Consider the following 22,001-nt stretch of genomic DNA (forward strand, 5'->3'; position numbering starts at 1 on the left):
AGATCTCTTTTTATATCTGTGTATTCTGTGCATGTGTGAGTTCTTATTGGTTATAAACTCATCTATATGAGTACTTGTTTGCTGGGAAGTAGACTCTGGGTTTCAATTCTCAACACTACAAACAAAACCAAAACAAACTACTGAGGACAGTTTGGGACAATTACTTCTATAGAAAAGAACCTCAAGGCAAATAATCACTCAAGGGGCTAGATTAACCCCCTGATGAAAATGTCATTATCCCTGTCTTACAGATAAGTAACTAGAGATCAGAGAAGTTAATTTCATTGTTTAATGCCACATGGCTTCTAGTAGCAGGGTCTTGACAGAAAAGGATGCACAAATTGTAAAATCTATATCTTTTTCTCCTCGAAATTTTACTGCCCTCCCTTCCTTTCTTAAGCTAGACCTCCTATTTTATTTCACAGGAAACAAACTGAAGCAATCAGGAGAAAATTGTTCAGCTGCTCTGTGACAAACCTGGCAAATGCCTACATCTGCTTTTCTCATTTTCAAAGAAGAAAGATGGAGATCTTATCTAATTTTCCCTCCCTACTCACCTGGAGTGCTAGGCCTCAAAACTGTATCCTGCTCAGGATCTTCAAGTCTGATTTCACGCCTTTCTCTAGCACATCATCCATTTTCCTCTTCTTGCTAGATTATTCTCATCAGCATAAACACATGGTGGCATCCCTCTCACCTTTAAAAAGCCGACTTCCAGATGCTATTTGCTCTGTGAAGGTTTCTTGATGGCAAGCTCCTCAAAGAAGTGCTGTATTTCTATGCACACTTCTCCACTATTCCCCTGTCTCCAATCCATTTCTGCTCCCCGAGACCAAACCTGTCATGGTTCCGGGTGCCTTCCTTTGGTTGATTGTGTTGGTTACTTTGGTTGATTATGTTGGTTCATCAGATGTGGCCTTTCAGCAGCTTTCATGCAGTGAGGATTCCTTCATTGTTGAGCCTTTTTCTCTCACTTAAAAAAAAAAGATCTTGGTGATGCTAAGCGAAATGAACCCCAAGACAGGGACACAGAGGTTTTATCTTTCTTGTTGTTGTTTCTAATATTCTCATAATGTACTATGTGTTTTTTTTTGGTTTCTTTTGTATGTTCTTCCCCCATGGTATAACCCCTGTTTTCACTGTATTTGATTCTAGTGCCTTGCATCTTGTATATACATTTTTCTAATTTGGGGAGGAGAAGGGAAATAACAAAATGCTGAAATAAGGATAGGATAACCCATTGTAACAATGAGATGTACAAGACACTATGTTGAAAATGAACTTTACAACTTTGGGGGAGGGGAGGGAGAAGTTGGGGAGATGGGGAGGGAAGAGATGGTAGAGGAAAAACAAAGGAGGAGGTAACAATGCTCCATATGAAATGTATTTATTACTTTACTCATGTAACTGTAACCCCTCTGTACAGTATTTTTACAATAAAAAATACCTAACTCTGTCACATAATGTTAAGATACACGGCAAGAGGTATGACTCAATTGTAAGAGCACCTGCCTAGTAAGTATTAGGCCTTAAGTTCAAGTCCCAGTACCACCTCCCCCCCCCAAAAAAACCCAAAAAAGATTTCCCACATTCTAATGTTGTTCCTCCTCCTCCACCTGATTTCGTACTGGGGATTGAACCTAGGGCCTTTTGTACACCAGGCAAGCCTTTTTCTTTTTAAACTACTTGAGCCATGTCCTTAGCCTTTATGTTTGTATTCTGTTTCTGAGGTAAGATACTGCTGAATTTGCCTAGGCTCTTTTATGTAGCACAGTGGGATAAATCACAATCCTTCTGCCTACACCTCTCAAATTATTGGGATTACAGGCATACTCAACCATGTCTGGCTTTAGGCTACCTTTTCTAAGATTTATTTTCAGCTTGTCTTCCTCTTTCCTACCTCTTGAGCCTCCTGGGATTCAGATATGTCTTTTTTTTTTTTTTAGCCTGCATGATACTATTAGATTCCAAGGTGCTCTCTCTCTCTCTCTCTCTCCCCCTCCCTCTTCCTCTCTCCCCCCCCCCCTTTGGTTAAAGATGATAGAAAAGTTTTTTTAATAAGAGAAATATGAGAGAGAAAGAGAATGTGTGGTATAAATATGCCAAAGGGATACAACACTTCAGCCATCTTGAGCTATCATGTGACATCTTGCTCTTTACAGAGCATGGCCCAATGTTCTCATTTTTTGTTGTTGTTGTTGTTGGTCATGGGGCTTGAACTCTGGGCCTGGGCGCTCTCCCTCAGTTCTTCAGCTCAAGGCTACTGCTCTACCACTTTGAGCCACAGCGCCACTTCCAGTTTTCTGGTGATTAATTAGAAATAAGAGTCTCACAGACTTTTATGCCAGGGCTGGCTTTGAACTGAGATCCTTAGATCTCAGCTTCCTGAGTAGCTAGGATGACAGGTGTGAGTCACTGGTGCCCGGCTCCAAGGTTTTCATTCTTGTCCATGTTCTGAAGGCTCCTCATTGGAGCCATTGGCTCCACGCTTGGAGTCTCCCTGATGAATGATAGATACAATTACCTATGCAGGAGAACACCCAACATAACCCCAAAGAAGAAGGCTCACATTTATTTATTTATTTATTGGTCATGGATCTTGAACTCTGGGCCTGAGTGTTATCCCTGAGCGCTTCAGCTCAAGTCTAGCACTCTACCACTTGAACCACAATGCTACTTCTGGCTTTTTCTGTTTATGTGGTGGTGAGGACTTGAACCCAGGGCCTCATGCATGCAAGGCAAGCACTCTACCTCTGAGCCAACTTCCCAGCCCCAAGTCTCACTTTTAGTTCTGATTGTTCTGTGTTACTCACCACCTTCCTTCCTGGTGGTTAAAAAGATATCCATTTTCTAATCCACAGACTGTTTTGGTTGATAGGCCAAGTGCATTTTACTTATAAATGTCCCTTCCCAAAGGGCCTCTTATAAGCCACATTGGAATGCCACCACAGTGCCAAGACTTCAAACAATTTTATAAAGATTTGAATTAAAAGTAGGAAATGAAAGCTGCTCATTGAAAATTGGCTTCTCTGCCTTCCCAGGAGTCAATTTCTACTTTCAAACAGGAAAATCAGGAGTATTACTTTTTTTGGTTATTAAATATCTGAGTGACAATGGAATTTCAGGTTGTGTTTTATGGAGGTTTGTGATTTAAAGCCTCAGATCCTTATTATGATATGCATGAGTTTTTTTTAAATGGATGAAATATCTGAAGAATCATTTATCTCCTGGGAGAAGTTAGAGCAAATCAATTAATATGTATCAAAACACAGTATGGCTAGGTTTTCGTAGATCATGTACGAGATTGATAGAGGAACCTCATCTCCTTTTATTATGTGGTAAATTTTTATAGGTTGTTTAGATTTGTCCTTTCCAACTTGAGCAGTGATTTCTGCACTGGTTAACTATAGTAGGGGTTTATTAAAGGTACTAAAATTCAAGTGGCATGTTGTCCCAGAGTGTCGATTTAACTGAGGATTAGGAAGGAAAATATTTTATTTTATGAGAAATATTTAAATATCAGAGCAGGCATGATTACATTAGTAAACATACCTTTCCTGAAATACAATACTTAAAGGACATTTTATTCTGGGGGCAGCCATGAAAGATTTCCATGACTCTCTCTACTCTCTGGAGTAGGGAGAAATCTGAGGGTCTATATAAATAATGCATTAATTTTTTTTGCCAGTCCTGGGGCTTAAACTCAGGGCTAGAGCACTGTCTTTGAGCATCTCTGTACTCAAGGCTAGTGGCTTTTTCTGTTTAAGTGGTACTGAGGAATCAAACCCAGGGCTTCATGCATGCTAGGCAAGTACTCTACCACTAGGCCACATCCCCAGCCCTTAAATTTTTTTTTTATTAATGGGATGGAGTGTGATATTTCATCACCTGCATACAGTCTACATTGATCATATCAGGGTGTTGATTAGTTTTGTCTTTTTATCAATCATTCCTTTCTGTTTGGAGCCTTTAAGCCATTCTCCTCTAGTTCATCCAAATTGTGAACAGTAGTCAGTCCACTGACCACCCAACTTCCCATTCCTTATCTCCTTTTCCCAGTACTCTCCTCAGCCTCTTGGAACTACAGACTTACCTCAGATGGACTTAAAAAAATAGCTTCCACATATGGGAGAGAGAAAGAGAGCAAGCAGGTGGTATATGGTATCAATTTTTCAATGTTCAGATTATTTAACTTATCACTATGTGCCATCCATTTTGCTGCAAACAATTGAATTTCAGTCCTTGTTATTACCAAATCATATTCCATGGTGTATATATATATATCATATTTTCATTGTCCATTCATTCATACAGAGGGACCTCTGTAGATACTGTAGCTATTTGAGAGAGCCACAATAAACATGGGCATTTCTTTGGTATGCTAATTTCATTTGACTTGGAATGTATACTCAGAAATGGAATAAGTGGGTCAAGCATCATCTTTCTTTCTTTCTTTTTTTTGGGTCCGGTCGTGGGGCCTGAACTCTGGGCCTGGGTGCTGTCCCTCAGCTCTTCAGCTCAAGGCTCGCGCTCTACCACTTGAGCCACAGCGCCACTTCCAGCTTTTTTCTTTTTCTTTTTGCTTGTGTGGTGCTGAGGAATCGAATCCAGGGCCTCAGACATGCAAGGCAAGTGCTCTACCACTGAGCCACCTTCCCAGCCCATCATCTTTATTTCTAACAGATTCCAACTTCCCTCAATTTATGGACTCTATCTTCATTTATTTTGTAGTCTAGCAAGCAGCACAGTGTGCTCTGGCCCATAGCACTTAAATAACTTGATGGTTGGAACTGAACCAGATGGAACATGGAATCTTCAAGAGTAACTTCCAAGGTATAACAGAATGCACAAAATATCAGGAGGTTGTATTGATCTCAGGAGAAATGAGTTTCTTGATTTCCAGATGGGACCATGGTTGGTTGCAGGTAAGAGATGGGATCTGTGGTTATTGTCACAATATCATTAGATTATTGCTAAAAAAGTAAGGTACAAAGACCCAAGTACGATGGGCTAAGCTCAAACAAACGGGAAACAACATTAAAATAGATAAATAATTCATGATATATTTACAATACATAGCAATGAGGATGAACAATCTGTAGTTATACAGAATACAGAGAAATCATAATTTTAGAGATCTCTCTAGATGCTTCCATTTATATAAAGTTATGAGGGGAAAGAGAGAGAGACTAATGTTCGTATGTACTAATATACATAATGTACTATGTAAGAAGCCAGTTGGAGTGTGTAACAGTTACCCTTGGCAAGATAATTTCAAATAGGTATAGCAGGGCTTGGAGAGCTGTGACAGTGTTATGTCCTCTCTTTGATTGGAGTCTCATTATGCAGATATACTCAGCTTGGGAAAACTCATCAATTTGTACAGTTATGATTAATCTTATCTGTTACCAGAAGATTTTAAACAACTGGCTAGAATAAATTGTGACCCCAAGGTTCAGAATACTCAGGGTTGCTAGAATCCACTGGAAGTACAGAGACAGCATCACAGGGAGACTGACTTGCAGAAGGACTGAGGATCTGCAGATAAGGGGTTATTTCTGCTCACTTATACCTGAGAGTTCTGAGTTTTATCCTTTTTCATCAAGCTCTAAGGATTCTGGATATCAGACCAATCATAAGGGTTAGGCTGTTAGAGGAAAACATTAATGAGGAGGCTTTAAAAGTAATTTGGAATTTCCAATCTGAGAAAGCTCTAGTGCAGACTTAATTTTTATGCCTTCTCTCAGTGTATTCTGGAGCTGGCTTTAGGCCTCTGTCCTTAACTCTGTTTTCAGGGGGTATCAAGAATGGATGCTAGCTGTTGTTGAAGAATCATCTTGGTAATCATAAAGAGCCTAAAAATAATCAGAAGGAATTAAAAATTATACCAGGGACTTCGCCCAAGTTCTGTCCAAGTTACTACAGGTAGAAGATAAATGTTGGTCCTTCTATTCATTTTATTTCTAGTCATGTGTTACAATCATTCCTTCTTTTCATGTATTAGGTAGCGTTCAGAGGGGGTAAAATATGCCTGTTTTTATTCTTAACTCCACATTAAATATTGTAGGATTTGTGATATTTATGTTGGACCAATTATTTTATAAATTAGTAGATGAAAGTCTTCTGGCTCACTGTGTGTGTGTGTGTGTGTATGTGTGTGTGTGTAAGACAGAGAGAGAGAGAAAGAGAGAGACAGAGACAGAGACAGAGACAGAGCGATAGAGACAGAGAGACAGAGAGGGAGGTAGAAAGAGATTGAGAGACAGAGGCAACCTGTTATGCAGATGCCAAAAGATGTTGAGTTTAAAGGACAATGAATTTTGAGCTTCATCTCATAAAATATTTTTAAATATTTTTTTTACTTTTTTTTTAAACATTTAGGTCTGAGTATTGAACTCTACACATTGCACATTCTAATGTGCTGGGCCAATGCTTTACCATTAAGCTATACTTACAACCTTTTAAATCTTTTACATTGTGGTAAGATACATATAATCCAAAACATAACCATCTTAACCATTTTAAATGTACAGTTCAGAAGTGTGAAGTATATTCACATTATTGGGCACTTAATCTCCACAACATTTTCATCTTGAAAAACTGTAGCTCTAAACTGGGAGCTGGTGGCTCATGCCTAGGAGGCTGATCTGAGGATATTGGTTCAAAGCCAGCCTTGGCATAAAAGTCTGTGAGACTCTTATCTCCAATTAATCACCAGAAAACTGGAAGTAGCACTGTGACTCAAAGTGGTAGAGCACTGGCCTTGAGCAAAAGAGCTCAGGGACAATGCCAAGGCCTTGGGTTCAAGCCCCATGACTGACTAAAAATAAACAAACAAAGCAACTGTAACTCTCAACCCATTAAACAACTCACTCACTTTCCCTTCATGAAATCACTTCTATTTTTATGTTTGACATAAAAATAGTAGGCAGTTTCCTGGGTAGTTTTCCTGAGCTACAGCTCTACTTTCAGCTTTCTGAAGATGAGTTAATTGAAAATGAGTCTCATGGACTTTCCTGCTTGAGCTGGCTTTGAACCATGATCCTTGGATCTCATCCTTCTGAGTAGCTAGAATTATAGGCATGAGCCACTGGCATGCATCTTAAGCTTTGTTTTAAATGACCCCCTCTGAGCCTGGCTTAGACAAAGACTATGGCTAAAATGATTTTTCTGACCCCTGCCCCTCCATAATGTTGACTTTAGAGGGCTGACTGGGCTGTCCTGTAAGTTACAGAAGAAAGCACAAGAGTTTAAGACTATAGGTGAAAACAAGTGGGATTATTAGATGTCCACAGTCTGCCTGAATCTTACTACACTTGCAAAAGGAAAAGGACAAACAGAAAGACCAAAGACCCAAGACACTGGACTTGATGGACTCCTCTGAGATTCATGTTTCTTCCTGACGTGGAAGAGGTGGGTCGAGGTAGTGGTCCCTGAGTGAGAAGTATTTTTTGGAGGTCAAAAATTCACTAGATGCTTTTTTTCTATAATTCATTTGATTTTTTCTCCTCACATTGATGTTAATGAGATAATTATTATTGTATTTGTTTTACAGATGAGGAAACTGGAGGTAAGAGAGTAGACTCCCTTGCCTAAGATCCATCCCAAAGTTAATTAGTGACAGAGAGGGTATTGGACATTGATTTTGTTCTATTTTTTAAACTTTCTACTATGCAGATGTAGCAGTAGTAACATAAACATAGTAATGTATTATGGCGTACATTATTCTTCTATTACGGATGATCAAACTGAATTGAGTTAGGCTAGTGGATTTTCTCCAAACTACACAGTTAGCAAATGGAAGATATAGAGCTTAAAAACAGGACAATTATTTGGATAAAATGCAAGCTCTTTCCAGACTTGGGATTGTGTTTATCCAAAGGCTTGCAAAATTCTAGTAGTTAAAAAAGATGTCAGTAGATAGGAAGTCTACGTGTGACACCTGACAGTGCCCTCTTTCCAGCAAATGAAGTTTGAGGGTCATTTCACAGAAGCCCTTGACAGACCTCCCTAAGAATTTGTTCTTAATTTGATAGGCAATCAGGGGGCTTTGAAGAACCTTGATTGAAGGTGATCAGAGTGTGTGCTTTTAGAAAAATCAATGCATACATTAGAAGGTGAAACAACTGAATGCAAGCACTCAACTCTACTGAAATTGGAATGACTTTATTACCTCCCTGCCTTCCCTTGACCTTTTCCCAATATCAATAGGGGAGCCTACTGTTATTTAACATTTAATGCCAGGCATTCTTTTTCCTCAAAGGCATTTGAATTGTAAGGTTAAGATCTGAAACTTTTGCATAGACTATATGAAAGCAGACATTTTAATATTGTGTCAGAATAACGTTTTAGTGAGGAAAGCCAAAATGTAAAATCCTACATACTGTTTCTTGGATGACTTTTAAACACAAGAACGAGTATGTTGTAATGAGGTTTATCTATAAAATACGTTACATGTACATATTTATTTAGGAATCTGACCTCTGGGTAATTTTGTTTTCTATTTCATATTCTTCTCACTAACACTAGAGGTCACTCAGACCCTGTCTTTGACTTGGCTTTCTCATTGTTCATCTTCATTTAAGTCTCATCTGAATTCCTGTTGTGGACTTGTGTTTTTCTTTATGAATTATACAGTTTGCCTCTCTTAACCTGCTAATGTTAGTCTGTAACATTCCCTGTTACACTGATAGTTTAATTGACAAATTAACTTGTGTTAGTTTGCCAGATACTGGCACAAAGGAGATTTTTCTTCATCTCCTCAATGCTTGGCGTCAGCAATACAGAGGGAGGTTGATGGGATGCAGAGCGATTCTAATTTCAGAAAAATCAATGTTATAACCACAGTGTTCAGACTGCATTTCTTCAAATAGTCTATGTTCAATCATATGAAATAGGTTCTGTTTTCATTTTCAGTCTATTTCTTAACAGTTCTATTGTCTTCTACAGATACATACTCAAGCAGTAGTTTATTCATTGTATTAGGTTGTCCATTCATTCATTACTATTTTATTAAATATATGTTGTATACAAGAAATGAAGCCAGGTATTGACACAGAGGTGAGTAATACTAAACATGGCTTTTTTCTTTTCTTTTTTTTTTTTTTTGTCTGTTGTTGGGCTTGAACTCTGGGTCTGGGCACTGTCCCTGAGCTCTTCAGCTTAAGGCCAGCGCTCTACCACTTGAGCCATAGTGCCACTTTCAGTTTTCTGGTGGTTAATTGAAGATGAATCTCATGGACTTTCCTGCCTGGGCTAGCTTTGAACCGTGATTCTCAGATCTCAATCTCCTTAGTAGCTAGGATTACAGGCGAGAGACACGGATGCCCGACAGACATCCTTAGCTTTTTCAGTCAAGGCTGGTGCTGCTCTTGAGCTACAGTTTCCACTTCTGGCTTTTTGGCGGTTAAATGAGTCTCATGGACTTTCCTGCCCAGGCTGGCTTAGCTGGTTATTCCTTTTAAGCTCTTCTCATATTACCTTGAACATAACATTTTCCGTATTTTCACAAGGTTCTTGTTGATTTATCAGGCTTGCTCATCATTGTATCCATTTACCTAGTATAGTTTAGCACAAAGTCAGCATTTAATAAATGTTTACTCCATGATTAAACCCACACATCTCTGTTTTCCTTTCAATATTATGAATTCCTAGATGGATACTTTTTTCACTTTTTGCTTAAAAATTTTTTTTTCTCTTTTCACATTACAGCCGAATTTTAATCAGTGTTAAATTTCATAAAAATGAAAAGATTAGAAGGAGAAAAACTTAAATTAGTCTCTCAGTTGAGGTGTCTTCAGGTTCTAAGTGCAATACTGATTTTGTATTTGCATTGTGCAGTTATTATAATTGGATCTGATTTTAATAATAATACTCAACATTTGAGGTGCTTTTGTACAAGGGACTGTACTAAAAATATTACAGGAGAATTTTGCAAATTTTACAATGACCCACAATGTGAGCTCTATGCTACCTCCATTTTGTAGAACAGAATCTGTGATTCATACTCATTCATACTCATTACTATATTAAAAATAATTTCAAGAAGAGATATGTCTTTAAGCAATGAAAAGTTGCTAAGTACATGTCAACATTTAATATAATCTCCACAAAAGCCAATGAAAGATACAATGAATATTCTTGTAGCAAAATAAGATGGAAATAAGTTGTCTAGCATTGTTTTAAGATAGAGTGAATTTGTAAAGTTCTGATAGTGTGTTCTGTGGCTATAGCAGGAAAAGCAGATATATGCATATTATGTGTCCTTGGTCCTATGGCAGAGCTCATGCCAACACAATTCCCATTCAGACTGTTACAACCTCAGGCTAAAAGGATGTAGCTACTGTTGGATGAATTGACTCTTCCTGGCTCTGCATGGTCCTAGAAACCAGGTTCTTTAGGCCCAAGAGTTAGAGAGAACACATTTTGGCTGGGGACTGGTGGGAGCACTTGCTTAATTTGACTTAGTGCTTGTCACAGTTTTGTATGTTACTAGCACAGGAAGGAATCCAAACAGGAAGGAATCTTGTTCTGGTTTCATGCTGTCTGAACACAGTTCACATAGTCAGTTTAATTGGACAACTAGATTCCAATAAATAAAATACAGGCTCCAAGTTGACTTTATTTTCTGTAATCACACACACACACACACACACACACACACACACACATATGATTTTTTTTCTTTGAGACCAGGATTTAATTTGCTATTTGACACTTGCTTTGGTTCATTGGCTGGTACTCATCACCGGAGCCATGCCACTAACCCCTTAAACACTCTTTTAAAAAAATTCTTGGCATTTATGATTACAATGTCATAGTCTAGGCTCAAACATATTCCTCTTAACATTTAAAGTTGGGCAGTATACACTGAATGTGTGTTTGATCCCAAAATTGTATATTAAAACTCTAATCTCTATTGTTGTGCTATCTGGAAGTGGAGCCTTTGCAACTGAGTTTAGGCTAGGTCATAAGGGTGGGGCCCTTATGATGACATTGGTGCCCTTATTAGACTGATAAGAACAGGTACTGCACTGGATCTTAGCCAAAACCAAAAAGCAATTGATTTGCAGACTTAAAAAAAAAGGAGAGAAAAGGTCTTTTCCTCTTCCTCTCTCCTTTCCCTTCCTTTTTCCTCCCTCCCTTTCTCTTTCCCTCTCTTCCTCCCATCTCTCCTTTGAGAGAGAATACAAGAAGCAGGCCATGATCTGAAACAGGAAGAATGTCCATGAAAAGAGTCTGCTTGTCCTGGCATCCTGATCTCAGATGTCTATTCTTTGCAGTTGTGAGAATTACTATTTGTTTTTTTTTTGGGGGGGGGGTCCAGTTGTGGGGCCTGAACTCTGGGCCTGGGCGCTGTCACTCAGCTCTTAAGCTCAAGGCTAGCACTTAAGCCACAACGCTACTTCTGGCTTTCTTTTTGCTTATGTGGTGCTGAGGCATCGAACCCAGGGCCTCAGACATGCAAGGCAAATGCTCTACCACTGAGTCACCTTCCCAGCCCAGAATTACTATTTGTTATTTAAGCTGCATAATCCATTCTGCTATAGCATCCTGAATTGACAAAGACACACAGAATTTATTTTGGAGATGATCACAGAAAACAGAATTGGAAGAGAGAGAGAGAGAGAGAGAGAAAAAGAGAGAGAGAGAGAGAGAGAGAAAGAACAGAGAGACAGAGACAGAGAGACAGACAGAGACAGAGAGAAACACAGAATATAAAGTAATTGATAGGCTGGTTAGTAGTTAGAATTGTCTTACTGGGGGACAAGAAAGTTGGGATTATTTATTCATAAACTTTCATCTTCCATAAGATAAGGACTAACATCATAGAGTCCCTGACATTTATGTGTTGTAATGTCCTGCAACTGAGCTGCCTTTTTTCCAATGAGAAAGACATTGTAGGACATTGGCAAAGAGGACCAGACCTGTCTACCATACTAGTACTGCAATTAGGTGGGTTAGAGGGGGTAGAATACAACCTACAGTCCAAGACAATTGTTTGCTACCAGTGACAAAAAAGAGTTTCTAAGGAATAAAACAAAATGATGAAATAATTTATGCTATACTCATTCTTTTTGTGTTTCTATGTTATATTTTTGTTATAGTTGAGAGATTACAACCATGTTGAGTTTAAATCTGGTAATAGTGCAATCTCTCTTCACTAAAAATTTGGTACAGTGCAATTCTGACACATTTAAATAAAACATTAGCTATTGGCTAGGTACTGGTGGCTCAGTACTATTAATCCTAACTACTCAGGAGGCTGAGATCTGAGGAGGGTCAAGGTTCAAAGCCAGCCTGGGCAGGAAAGTCTGTGAGACTCTTATTTCCAACTAACCACCAAAAAGAGCAGAAGAGGAGCTATGGCTCAAGTGATGAGTGCTAGCCTTGAACAAAAAAAATGCTCAGGTATAATGCCCAGGCTTTGAGTTCAAGCCCCAGGCCCAGCACAGAAATAATAGCTATTATTGTTATAATTAGAAATAGAATACAAGCCTTGGCTGGTATTGAACTCTTGAGCTCAAATGTTCTCCTGCCTCAGTTTCAGAGTAACATGAACTTACAAGTGTGCCATGATGCTTCACTAAAACCTTAGCTTTTCAGTCCATTGATAACTATTACTAGTCTGATCACCAGATGGGAATAGGTGAGTATAACTCTAGAAAGTGACATCTATTTAATAGAATTGCACTCAGCAGGGATTTTGATTCAAGAATAATTTCTTCTCATTGCCTAAAGCATGAAAAAAGCTAAATAAAAATATAAAGAAGGAAACTGTTTCATCCATAACCTTTCAACCTTCCACCCAGAAATAATTACTATTTTACACACACACACACACACACACACACACACACACACAAATCACTTCCTAGTTAAAAATTCTTACTAGAGATGTGATTGGATTTTTCCTTTTGTTACTTTTTTGCTAACAAATGACAATTTCCTATTGAGTGGAAAGCAAAGAAACTAATATTTATCGAATGCTTTTGATTTGCTAGACACTGAGTTGGATGTTGTGTACATCTTTCCTAATCCATCAGTCCCTGCATTATTTGTTTTCAGCAAGTTATACTCCAGCTTCAGAGGTCAGTCTGTACCCACCAGTTACTGCTTAGCGCCTGTCTTCAGGTATTGGACCTAAGTCAGGAAGTTAGAAAGGTTACGGGCAGCCTGAAAATGCTAAGAAGTGTGTGTGTGTGTGTGTGTGTGTGTGTGTGTATGTGTGTGTGTGTGCATCTTTTTTTGTTGTTGTTGTCGGTGGTGGTCTCAGGGCTTGAGCTTGGGGACTGGACACTGTCCTTGAGTTCTTTGACTCAAGGCTAGAACTCTACTGCTTTGAGCCACAAAGCCACTTCCAGTTTTCTGGTAGTTAATTGGAGATAAGAGTCTTATACACTTTCCTACATGGGCTGGCTTTGAACTGTGATCCTCAGAACTCAGCCTCTTGAGTAGTTAGGATTACAGGTGTGCTAAGAAGTGCTTTTTATCTTATGGAAATGAAAATGAGAGAGAGAGAGGGAGGGAGACAGGGAGAGAGAAAAAGAGAGACCGACAAAGAGAGAGACAGAGACACACACACAGAGGGAGGGAGTAGAGAGAGAGACAAGCAGGAAGAAATAGGGATCTATATTAACGTAATGGAAGATCAGTTAAAAAAAATCCTCCCAGCACTCAGTGATGTCTGTTTTCATGTCTGCTTGTTCAAATGACTAGGCAGATTTTCCCAATTAAGTCATCATTTACAATCCTGCTCCTCCTAAACGTGTAAATAAACTTCCTGTGCGTTTGTGTGACAGGCACTTGCTTTCTGTCATCGTTGGTGTTTTGACAGTGTTACCAGAGATGAAAACAGTTTTACCATGCTTCCAACTCCGTCAGTCAGAATGCTGCTTTTTCTTGCCTTATCTTTGAGTCGTTGATGTGAATAAATAGAACTTGTCCTACGGTGTCATGCTTCTCCTCCATTTTTCTGTCCAATTCAAGATTTTAAATTGACAATGGTTATTTTTAGTGTTGTTTGCAACTGTGCCTATGCTGTCTGTACCATGCTGCTGACGGCTGGTAATACAGCTGACTACAGGCAGAAGAATCAGTAAACATCGTGGAGAAGATTGATTGAAAAGAAGGGTTCGGCTGATAGAGACCTCTAACAGGCTAGGAAGCAAGGTGTGTGTGTGTGTGTGTGTGTGTGTGTGTGTGTGTGTGTGTGACGAAGTTTTCTAATTATAGATCCGTGGAATGAAGGAAAAAAGAAGATTACAAACTCTTCTTGGGCGTCCTTGGGCTTACCAATCATGACTTTGGGAAAATGAAGAATCTAGCCCTGAGAGAAAGGGCTGGTTTTGAGACTATGTGGAAGAAAAGCATCAGGAGTTATGCCAGGCCCAGATGGGGTCCAAGATGAAGGATGCAGTTAACATATAAATAGAGGTTCCAATCTGATAACGGTTAGTCGGTAGGGTAGATGTGTTCTCCTTGATTTATACAATGCAGTTATTTACATTTATTTATTTATGTGTCAATTTTCTTTTGTAGTACTGGGGTTTGTACTCATGTCCTTGCACTTGCTAGACAAGTGCTGTACTTTTAAGTCACATCCCTAACCCTTTTGCTTTTTAATTATCTTTTTTTTTCTGGATAGGGTCTTGTTTGTTTTTGCGTAGGCAGCCTGTGGGATTTTTCTTGGTGTTTTTGTGGTATGATTTAGTGTTGGAAACATTTTTGGATATTGGAGCATTTTTGGATTAGTGATGCTCAACTTGTTGTATCTGTTTTTCTCAATCTCCTTCAGTGTTTTTTTTTTTTAAATATGAAAGTCCATTATTCTCCCTTATCACCACTTCATAAAAGAGAGAGTGAGTAAATATGTGCATATGCACTTCTCATCTATTTCTCGTACATGCATCTACATACATCCACACTCACACACAAAGAGAAAGAGAGGTGTTTGATTTTCTATGAAAAGAGGAAATCAGCCATTGGTTAAAGCCAATTGATTTTCGATTAAATGAAGCATTAGCTTGGCTGGGATGCATTTGTTCTGACTCAAAGCCTCTCTCTCTCCTTCCTGCCTCCTGATTGTGTCTCTTTCAGTGTCAGCACAATATGGGCAGGGAGGACCTCTCGGCTTCGTTCCACTCCACACAGGGATAAAGGGGGATGCAAGCCTACAGTGCTTTGTGATGCAGGCAAGTCACTTGTTAGCACGAGAGGAGAATGGACTATAATAGGACACCGTTCCAATGAGAAAGATAGGATCACACACACTCTTTTTTTTCTTTGTAACAGAAACTGTTCACTCCCCAAGAACCAGGAAAGAAGCCAACAGAGGTGATTAAACCAGTGCTCCTCTATCTCAGAGTGAGATTGAGTTTGTGCTTAGAAAGCACTCAGCAGGCTCGCTGAGCTGGGGTGGAACCCAGTGCTCTAAGAACCAACCTGAACACTTCACGACTTAGAACCTGCCAAGAATTTACTTGTGGTAGTAAGTGATGCCCACTGATTATCATCTACACCCAACAGATGTATGTAGAGCTCCCTCAACTTGCCAAGCCATAGACTTGGAGACTCATAGATCACTAGGGAAAAAAGTTTCTAATTTATTATTATTCATTAAATTAATTAATTTTCTGGTCCTGGTTCTTGAACTCAGGACCTAGGTACTGTACCAGATCTTTCTTTTGCTCAAAGCTAGCACTCAATCATTTGAGCCACAGCACCACATCTGGACTTTTTTGAGTAGTTTATTAGAGAGGAGAGTTTCACAGACTTTCCTGCCTGGTCTGGCTTCGAATCACCATCATCAGATCTCAGCCTCCTGAGTAGCTAGGATTACAGGCATGAGCCTCTAAAGCCTGAATAAAGTTTCTAATGTAATAGAAATACTAAATGATCTGTAGTAATCTCTCTATAACCAGTAACCATTGTTTTCAGGTGCCAGGAAACTGAGCAAGTTACATGAAGTAATCACTAAGTTACATAAAATAATCAGTTAATGACTGATTATAATGACTGAAAATGACTATAATAATTGATAATCATTGCTGGGTGCCACTGGCTCATGCCTGTAATCCTAGCTATGCAGAAGGCTGAGATCTGATGATTGTGGTTCAAAGCCAGCTTGAGCAGGAAAGTCTGTGAGATTTGTATCTCCAATTAACCATCAGAAAACCAGAAGTGGTACTGTGGCTCAAGTGGTAGAGTGCTAGCCTTGAGCTGAAGAGTTCAGGGACAGTGCCCAGACCCAGAGTTCAAGCTCCATGACTGCCAAAATTTTTTTTAAAAATAATCATTAGCTGATTATTTCAGGCAACTATCCTATGAGGCAAGTTTTTCCCCCCTCTTCTTTTCATTATTATCTCTAAGTAGTTGTACAAAAGGAGTTGCCATTTAACTTTTTTGGGAGGTTTTTGGAGATAAGAGACTCATGGACTTTCCTTCCTGGGTTGACTTCAAACTGTGATCCTCAGATCTCAGCCTCCTGAGTAGTTAGGAGAATGGGCATGAGCCACTGGAATTCAGGTAAACTGTTTTTTTGTATTTTTTTTTTTTTTTTGCCAGTCCTGGGGCTTAACCTCAGGGCATGGGCACTGTCCCTGAGCTTCTTTTGTTCAAGACTAGCATTCTACCACTTGAACTACAGTGCCACTTCTGACTTTTTCTGTTTATGTGGTACTGAGGAATCAAATCCAGGGTTTCATGCATGCTAGGCAAGCTCTCTACCACTAACTCACATTTCCAGCCCTACCTCTAAATTCTTTAATGCCTAAAATTAGAAAAAAAAGATATCTTCATACATAAATACAATAAAATGACCAAAACTAGGAAATTAACATTGAAACAATATTTTTATTTAATTGTAGAACTCATTAACATTAAATTTATTTTCATAAGCAGCATTCTGTAATTAAAACACATTTCCCCCTGTATCTTCATGTTGATTTCATTGGGATTTAATACCACATCTTTGGATCAGAAACTTGCCAGCATGGAATCAAGAATTAAAGAAGCTTTCTGAAAACGGAAAAAGAGAAAGAGAGGGAGAGGGGGGGAATGAGTGGGAGGGTAAGGAAAGGAGATTATAGAGATAATAGGGAAAAGGATAGAGGAAGAGAAGACAGAAGAGAGACAATAAAAGGAGGAGGAGAAGAAGGAAGAGGAGGAAGGGAAGGAAAAGGAGGAGGAGAAAGAGGAGAATGAGAAGAAAGCAGAGGAAGAAGAAGAAGGGAAGAAGAAGAAGAGGAGGAGGAGGAGGAGGAGGGAGAGAAGGAGGAAGAGAAGACGACAAATAAGAAAGTGAAATGAGACTTTATTACTTTATATGTCCCTGTGAAGACAAGCACTTACCCTTTACCCCTCTCTGTTCAGCTTCCAAAGTCTCTAGCTCCTATTTCCCTGACCGTAAGAAAAATCTATTACATACAGGGTTGTTGTTTAAGACTCTCTCCCCTGCCCCCCTGCACCACAAGCACACCCCACTAGCTGACCTTTAAACCACACTGTCCTTTAGAAACTAAACAAGGTGTTTTTTTTTTCTCTTTTTAAATCAATTTGCCTTTGCAAGACACTCTCCTCTCCTATACTTCTATTTTTCTCCTTCATAGATGGCCACTAAAGGTGAATAAATATGTTAGTTCTCCTGAAAACGAACCAACCCTTCTTTAAAGTGTTGGAGCAAACCTATTCCATTCCACTAACGTTAGGGAATGGCTGAAATTTAGCTATCAAGGGCCATAGTGTCAGGGGCTGCTGGATCCTGCTTGTTCTTCCATAGTTATTGTGCCATCTGCTTTTTGTCACTCATTCTTATCAGACACACCACCACAGACCACATTGGATGTGACAAAGAGGCAGTACTGTCTGGTATGAGTCAGACATCCCTGGGAATTGCATCCACCCATCCCAAACCATATATGTGAAAGGTACTTTTGCTGGCATCATTAGTTCTAGACCTGGAATATGAGAAGAGCACATTGAGAAAGAAAAGGAAAGAGCCAAGTCTGTGTCTTTGTCCAGAGAACAATCATTTATCTATGCATTCGGCAACTGTTCATAATTCCCAGCTATGTGGTCCTGATCTGTTTAGGAACAGACTATACTTAGTTATAACCTATATCTAAATATAAATCTAACCTCTTCAAATAATCATGAGAATTTGTCAGTTAAAGGTTGTGACTGAATTAACAATCACCATTTTGGTATTTGATAATATTGATGATTACATTTTTTTTGGGGTGGGGGAAGAGTCAGCATATAATGCTATTGCTTGGAACTAATTAAATTGGGTAACATTTTAGCCTAAAAAAAGATCTGCTGGGCTGGGAATGTGGCTCAGTGGCAGAGTGCTTGCCTAGTATGCATGAGCCCTGCGTTTGATTCCTTGGCATCACATAAACAAAACCAACAACAACAAAAAGATCTCAAGATAGCCTTCTCCAATTTCCTCTTTTGCTTTCTGTGAATGTGTCCCAGTTTACTCATTTGTGGTGCCCTTTCCCTCTGGGGTTGCTAAGTTTCACATGGCAGAGAACATGTGGCTCTTTGTCCTTAGCCTCTGGGGAATTTGATATTATTCAGTGGGAAGTATTCATTTTATCTTGTATACTGAATGGAAATGAACTGGAAGTGGACCCCACAGCACTGATCTTGAGCAGCTCCTTGTCTATTTGACTGTGGAGGCCATTGCTGAAATGACCTAGAGGTGCTGAAAATCTCCTTTGTTTTGGCCATAAGGAGAGTCCTCCATCCCTTTTTTTTGTTGGTCCTGGGGCTAGAACTCTGGGCCTGGGTGCTGTCCCTGAGCTCCTTTTCCTCAAGGCTAGCACTCTACCACTTGAGCCACAGCACCACTTCTGGCTTTTTCTGAGTAGTTTATGGGAGATAAGAGTCTCACAGACTTGCTTGGGCTGGCTTGGAAATGTGATCCTCAGATCTCAGCCTCCTGAGTAGCTAGGATTACAGGCGTGAGCCACCAGTGCCCAGCTAAGGAGAGATTAAAAAATTATTGTAACTCTTCTCTTCTGGTAATAATGAAAATGAAGTATTAAGAGCTCTTCATTATAGGCCTTAGGGAAATACGCAAATATATTACAACTTTCTAAAATATGTCCTGATTAAATATCTCATTTCTCTACCTTCATAATCAGGAGATAATAGGCCAACTGATTGTCCTAAATGCATATCAGCAAGCCTCAATGTCTTGTTCTATCAGGAGGGAACACTTACTTTTCTACTGTGTCATCGTCCTCTACAAAGGATAACTCTTACTTATTATTAAAAACAAATTTCTTTTTAAAAAGAGAGAAAATCACCCAGTGATTTATTTGTTTATAAGAATGTTTACATACATCTGTATAGATACACAGTGTAGCTATGCATCGATTAATAATGTTGAAACTTCTTTTTCAGGTTAGAGAGATTAAAAAAAATTCTTTTCCCTGAGGGACAGCATCTTGCTATGTAGGCCAAGCTGCCCTCAAACTCATGATCCTTCTGTCTCAGACTCCCAACTGCTTGAATTACAAGAGTATGTCACCATGCCTAATATGGGATTTTTTTCTTTTTTTGTATACTTTAGAGTTCTTTTCTTTTGTTTGTTTATCATAAGATCAGTATATTTTAAGAACAATAATACAGACATTTAAAAATTTAGTACTGATTTCTGAATTGCTAGCAAATTCTTGTTTATTTTAAACTTCCAAATACCTGTAATACCAAGCACATGTGAAGACGAATTCAGTTAAATTCAACGAATCAGGAAGGAACATACATCCTACATATGGCAAATGTGTTGAGATTTGAATACATAAAGAGTAAGTGAACGCTGATGGCTCATGCCTATAATCCTAACTACTCAGGAGGCTGAGATCTGAGGATTATGGTTCAAAGCCTGCATGGGTAGAAAAGTCCCTGTGAGACTCTTATCTCCAATTAACCACTCAAAAACTGGAAGTGGTGCTGTGGCTTAAGTGGGTAGAGCACTAGCCTTGAGCACAACAAGGCTGAGGAACAGCACCCAGGTCCTAAGTTCAAGTCCCACAACTGACAAAGAAAAAAAAAAAGAAGATAAGAGTCTATAGGTAAGATTTTTATGTGCTTGTAGTTGTTAACATTTCTTGTAGAAATAGTAGAAGATATAGAAGAGGTTCTGGAACTGGGGGAATTACCTTTATTTGGAATAGTCAAGATCTTTCAGAATAGCCTAAGCAGGGTTTTGAAGAATGAGTACCAGGTTACCATTCAGATATAGTGAAGGTAGTTATTCCAGGCAGTGAAAATAGTATGTGCAAACCAAGGAAGTTTAGTATCTTCATGTGCAAGAGCGAACAGACATACTTGGATTGCAGTGTATGAAGAAGTGAGACATAAGGGTGTTCGCATCAATATGGCTTAGATTATAAAGATCCATGAAAACCAGTCAAGGAACTTGCCCTTTATCTTATAGCAAGTGGGGAACTGATGAAGGAGAGCAAGAGAAATGAAAAACAACTGCAACCAGTCAATCCCAAGATCATCACTTCACTCCTGTCCAAAGCTTTGCTACTTAGCCACGGAACAAGGGTGATCATACTTCAGCAGCAGACTGCCAACGTTCATTAAGACCAATGCTTAATCTCTACTGACAACATCAATGTCAAAATCAGAGCTTGGAACTGCCAGTATTTCAGCAGAGGAGTCTTTGGAGCTTCCATGGACTGGTTCAATAAATAATCTTGCTGTGAAACACAGAGCCTAGTATTTAGAAGGGTTTCAGCTGGCATAGCGACAAAGCTGCAACATCCTGTCCAGTGACTAATTCCACTGTGAAATGTTGAAATACTGCTCTGAGCTCCAAGAAAGCATGTAGGCTTCTATTTGCATGCAAATTCTTGCCATTCACGTGTGAACTACAGCAGGTAATGCTTCTGCCAGATGGAATAATTGGGGTAGGGCCATCCTCCTTGATAAAGGCCACAGGTATGCACACATGCTGTAAGGGAAGCACATTCCTACTTTCCACATCACCCCCTGGGGAATGATTATTTTAATAATGGGTCTCAAGGAAAGGGGACTTCCTCCTACCCTGTCATCATCTAGTAAACAAAGTGGTTCTCATTAGCATAATATTGAGCTAATGTAATATTTGGTGTAATTGATTCACAAGTATTGAGAGGGATGACAGGAGGGATGGTAAACTGGTAGATCAAGAAAACTCCCTGGGGAGGGAAGTGATGGTAGGGGGAAAATAAAGGAGGAGGTAACAATGTCACTATGAAATGTACTCATTACCCCTCTGTACAACATTTTTGTTTTTAATATTTATTTTTTGGGTCCGGTAGTGGGGCCTGAACTCTGGGCCTGGGCGCTGTCCCTCAGCTCTTCAGCTCAAGGCTAGCGCTCTACCACTTGAGCCACAGCGCCACTTCCAGCTTTTTTCTATTTGCTGAGGAATCGAATCCAGGGCCTCTGGCATGCAAGGCAAGTGCTCTACCACTGAGCCACCTTCCCAGCCCACAACATTTTTATAATAAAAAATTAATAGGGTTTTTGAAAAGGTACAGATTGTAGCGTTCTCAACAAAAGCCATTATGGTCCCAACTCAGGTGCTAGTAATGGTTAGGTGTTTGTATCTGTAGAATCAGAATGCCTGGGTATCAATCACAGCTCCACCATGTACTAGCCAGAAGGCTTGAAGTCACTTATACTTCCTAAGTGTTAATTTTGGCCTTTTGCACAGAAAAGATACTTGGAGATGATTGAATTTAATCCTCTCATGATCATATGAGGTGTTCTGACTTAAGTTTAACAAAGTGCCTGAGATACAGTAAAGCTGAATAATAACTAAGATAATCACTGCTAGGAGTAAAATGGCTACAGTTCAAGTTGAATGACATTCATTTACGCATGTGTTAGTACATGCTGTGCTGTGGTCATTAATTCGCATGCCTGGTTTGTCCAATAAATAGGAAGTTCTAGGGATAGAGACCTTGGTTTTTACTTCTTTCTTAATACCTAAC

Source organism: Dipodomys spectabilis, unplaced genomic scaffold (assembly GCF_019054845.1).
Source record: "Dipodomys spectabilis isolate Male_0828 unplaced genomic scaffold, ASM1905484v1 ptg000167l, whole genome shotgun sequence".
NCBI classification, from domain to species: Eukaryota; Metazoa; Chordata; class Mammalia; order Rodentia; family Heteromyidae; genus Dipodomys; species Dipodomys spectabilis.